This window comes from Brachyhypopomus gauderio, chromosome 21 (genome assembly GCF_052324685.1).
Source record: "Brachyhypopomus gauderio isolate BG-103 chromosome 21, BGAUD_0.2, whole genome shotgun sequence".
NCBI lineage: Eukaryota > Metazoa > Chordata > Actinopteri > Gymnotiformes > Hypopomidae > Brachyhypopomus > Brachyhypopomus gauderio.
Window position 1 is genome coordinate 8,490,464 of NC_135231.1, and position 5,000 is coordinate 8,495,463.

General features: G+C 37.4%; 1 long non-coding RNA gene across 1 annotated transcript in view; it reads right to left on the bottom strand.

Moving 5' to 3' along the window:
- The window catches only part of LOC143485229 (uncharacterized), a 2,284-nt gene extending 110 nt beyond the window's left edge, over positions 1-2,174 (bottom strand). Inside the window, exons 1-3 of the long non-coding RNA XR_013122817.1 lie at positions 2,047-2,174; positions 1,801-1,890; positions 1-433 (exon numbers count right to left, since the gene is read on the bottom strand). The exon at positions 1-433 is cut by the window's left edge and continues 110 nt beyond it. This is a non-coding gene — a long non-coding RNA (uncharacterized LOC143485229). The remainder of the gene's footprint in view (positions 434-1,800; positions 1,891-2,046) is intronic.
- Between the last annotated feature and the right edge of the window lie 2,826 nt (positions 2,175-5,000).

Here is a 5,000-nt window from a genome sequence, read left to right on the forward strand (position 1 = left end):
AACAAAACTAGACAGACATGAGATGTTCAGTGCTGCAAAATTCAGAATGCTTATCAAAACTATTTCATTAACATTGACTTTTATACCATGTTCCCACTCTATAATCTTTAGGTATTCTTTCAGAAGTTTTGTGTTTCGGTTTGCTCAGTGTCGCCACACATCAACCTTGAATTTTTGCCAAGCCCGCTCCAGGTGCTGGGTGTGGGCCCTGGTAAGTGGACGTACAAAATGTCTCTTGTACTGTATGGTGATCATCAGTAATATTACTGGTTCCTCTTCTCACGTAGCGCCTCACAATAGGTAGCAGCTGCTCACTTGACCTGCTGGAGACGATTTTCAGTATGGGCTTCCTGGTGGTAGCACTCACTTCCAGAATTCCTAGCACCCACTTCTTGCTCCGTCGCCAGACAGAGCCTACACGTCCACGGTTATACTTTAAAAAGTATGGAAAATAATTTATAAAAATGAGGAACCTTTGAACAAAGGATAAATATTAATGGTGTCAACTGAGTAAAAAATAATCTGATTAACAACATTCTGATATTAATCACTGTTAATCACACCTGTTCTTTTTAAGACTTAAGCTTTTATAGTGGATATTTAAATGTATAGCAAATGTATTAATGTACAGCTGCTTTGTGTCAACCTCAGTTGTAAAAAGTACTATACAAATAAATTTGACGTGACTTCACTCACTTCAACATTTTAATATAAATTTCTATATATATTTTTATTGCATTTGGCAGACATTTATGACACATTCAGTTATCAATAATAACTATTATTTAAACATCCTTTTATGGATCTCATACTTGTGCTAATTTAATGCATTATTGTTTACTAACTGAAGTAATTTAATTAGAAAGCAAATGAAAATGTGTTCTGTGCCCATAAGGTTATTGCACATTTTATGCATTTAAAAAAATATTACTCAGCAAATAAACAGTACTTGTGCACCAAAATAAGATATTCACTGTCTCGCCACTTCATTATGTCCACCTCCTTGTTTCTACACTCACTGTCCTGGTATCACCTTCATGTATCATATAGGAGCACTTTGTAGTTTAGTTACAGACTGTAGTACATCTGTTTCTATGTATACTTTATTCATCATTCATCACAGACCAGTATTATATGGGTGGATCATTCTCAGCACTGTAGTGATGCTGACATGGTGGTGTGTTAGGGTGTGAGTGGATCAGAAGACACAGCAGTGCTGAACTGAGAATCGTCCACCAACCAAAAATGTCCAAACAGCATTCTGTGGGCAGCATCCTGTGACCACTGATGAAAGACCAGCAGCAGATGAGCTATCATCTCTGACTCTGACAAGCAAGGTAAAAGTGTTTAGAGTGAACTTTGAGTGGATACAGTTTTTAAATATTCCAGCAGCACTGATATATCTGATCCATTGGGCCATGTGGGGGTCCTGAACATTGATCAACAAGGTAATACAGAAAATCAGATGTACAGTCTATAATTGTACATCTAAAAAGTACACCTATACAATAAGCAGAACTAATGAAATAGACACTGAGTGTAGAAACAAGGAGGTGTACACACAAGGTGGGTATAACTACATTCTTTGTAGAATTTACTTTCATCTATCATCACAAAATGGTGTGGGCCACCAACACGCAGTCTTCCACGCTGACGAAGTTTTGTCATCCCTGAGATGCACACTTTGAGCACAGACATGTTGCCATGGTAAGAACATTGTTATTATTACTACTTAATTCAACTTTAATTGGAAAATCATTTGAAGTGAGTTTAAACACTACAGGACTGTAACATTCTTACTTTTCTCAGTGTGGATGTCATCTTGGTGAGAGTTCTGCTACTGCCTGCAACTCCATCCTCAATAAGATCCATCTGTCTCAGTCTCAGTCCCTGAGAAAATCTTTACATTTTATATTCTGTAATTTGTAGCCATACTGTTATTATAGCTGCTGTTCATTAGTATTAATAGTCAAATAATTTCTTAGTGACCCTTAAATTACAAAATATATTTTCTATATTTTATACAAAGGAAATACAATAGCTTACCTGTAGATGAACTCTATGTGCTGTAGAAGAGATAACCGGGAACGAAAAAACATAGACCCTTTCGGACAGAAGAGGTAACATCGGTACGATGATGCGCATTTCTTGTGCAGCACCTAGCAATATTTGTTTGGACAACCAAAGCAACAAATCTTATGTGAAGTAGTTTACACTGAATGCAACACACTACAACGCATTTAACGTCCATGTTTTAAAAACAACCATCAAAATCTCACCATTGATATCCGTCTCCCTGGGACCGTTTGTGTAATTTCATTTTTTTTCTTGCATGAGTTGCATCTCATTGCTCTGCGCAAAATCTCTTTTTTCTGCATCCATCGCACAATTTTGCATCTGCTTCGAAGGTTATCCTGTCCTCGTAACAACCCAAGAATTTTTCTTTTAATTAATGACATCTTCCAAGCCACTATGAGCTGTTCAGAAAACCTGTTCAAATTTTATCTATCCGGAAATCGCTCCGTTCCCGCGTTTGACCTGGACGATCTGGAGTCACGTGATACAGCGCCGTACTGTACAGAGTAATTTCAGACAGGGAGAGTAAAGAAGAGCTTTTCCCTGCTACAAAGAGGTATGTCAAGGTAACGATGTTACCTCGTTAACACCATAACGATGTTTGGCATTTTATTGTGGCATGTAAACTATGTAAACGTAAAAATCTTGTTCTTTAATCTTACCTGTAGCAGAGTAAACATTAGCAGCTGTAAGTGCTAGTTCATTAGCATACACCATTGCGCTGCTAGTTCAACGATTAGCATAGCCAGAACGCACTGATCCTTAGCTAGGCAGATAGCAATAGGTAGCATAACTTTGGTTAGTTGAATACATGGAAATGTAGCTGTCTATAAAATAGACCAACACAACATGCATGGAAATGTATTTAAATATGGAACAACCGAAACAGCCGTTTTATTAGCTACTAATTGCAGTTTAGTGTTACCTTATGATTTAACTTTATTCTCCTAGATGGATAATCGTGGACGGAATCAAAAAAGCCTATCTCCAAAACATGTGATGCAAAGTCATGTACTTCTGACGTGACTTCAAGCAAAGGATCTGGTATTCAGTCACCAGAACCAGTGGGAACACTGGTTGGCCAAAAAGCACAAATGGGGCATACTCGGAAACTGCTCCATGATGTTAGAAAACGGTATAAAAGTCAATGTTAATGAAATCGTTTTGATCAGCATTCTAAATTTTGCAGCACTGAACACCTGATGGCTGTCTAGCTTTTTTACTGATAAAATAAAATGCAGAGAAATTGTATATTTATATGTATTGATATTGGCATGTAGTATGTTTTATAAGTTGCTTTATCAAAGTTGCATGTTTATTCATACATGCTGTTTTTTTTATTAACTATGTACATTTGACAAAAAATAAACCCATGTTCAATGCCCAAACTTGTGATTCCTGTACTCCTCTGTTTAGGCATTCTTATACATATGGCAATCCTACTTTACTTAAAGTCTGTGAAGAGCACTTATAGTGATTCATAAGTAGTTAGAAGTTAATATAGAGCTGATCAATAACATCACTTTACCTACAGTCTGTAAGGAGTGCTTATAAATGTTCATTAAATGTTATGTGCACTTACAAAGTCATTTTTATTTTAAATATACTGATGAACATTATAGAGTATGCCAGTGAAAATGGGGTTATCACAGTAGATCTTTATAAAGAATTATGAGAATAAACAAAGCATTTGTTATTAAGCTTTATGATGCTGGTTTCACCAACATTCAAGAGAACAGGAACATACATATATTATAGGGGATTATAGCACTTAATAACATTATAGTGCTATAAAGCCTTATAATATAGTCTTATAACATGTTATGTGTGTAATTATGAACACTTATGTACAGTTACAAATGCTTATGTCAAACATTATAAAGCCTTATGAATGCTTTATATATGTTTATAAATGCCCTTATAATGCATTATAGATACCAGATTCATAGAAAGTGTTACCAATTTTTCAATTGGGTTTGTGTCCCATGAAGTGTGATCTTGATAGATGACAGGTCCCCAGACTTCACTCCCGTATAATAGTATGGGTTTGATCACAGAGTGGAATATTTTAGTCCAGATCTGAACTGGTACGTTCTGTGTGTTTAGTGGTCGTTTTATGGTATAATATGCTCTTTTTGCTTTTTCTATCAGTGCATTCATAGTCTTACTGAAACTGCCAGATGCACTGATCAGCAGCATTGATCTCCCTCTCTCTCTCTCTCTCCCTCCCTCCCTCTCTCTCTCTCTCTCTCTCTCTCTCTCTCTCTCTCTCCCTCCCTCCCTCTCTCTCTCTCTCTCTCTCTTTCTCTCTCCCTCTCCCTCTCTCTCTCTCTCCCTCCCTCCCTCTCTCTCTCCCTCCCTCCCTCTCTCTCTCTCTCTCTCTCTGTCTCTCTCCCCCCCCCCCCCCCCCCCCCCCCACTGCTGAGCCGGGTTACCACTTCTTGTTTGTATGGTTTTTTTTTCTCGGTTTGTTAGTCTGTCTGTTACAGTTTTTTGCAGACCTTAAGACCCAATTTCTGACACTGTGGCTCTTTTGTTGATACTTAACACACAGCAGCCAATGCTACACACACAACAGGCAAAACATATCACACTTTTGGAAAAAGCACACAACCAAAACTCTTGCAACCCTTGCCAAAACCATATTTTTGCATCTAAACGCTACACACAAATATCAGATGATTAGTCTTTCATATGTGTGACTACACACTGAAGTGACAAATGTAAAACACTACTACCATGTGTTTGAGTGTTTAGATTGTGGTCTGCTGTGAAGGTCTGTCAGAGGTCTCACATATACATGAATATTCACAAATATTGAAGTTATTTCTGCATATTCAGTACATTTACACAATAAAGTAAAGCGCAATTACAAGGGGAAGGTTTGTTTTGGTTTTGCATGAACACTACAGCAACACATGCTG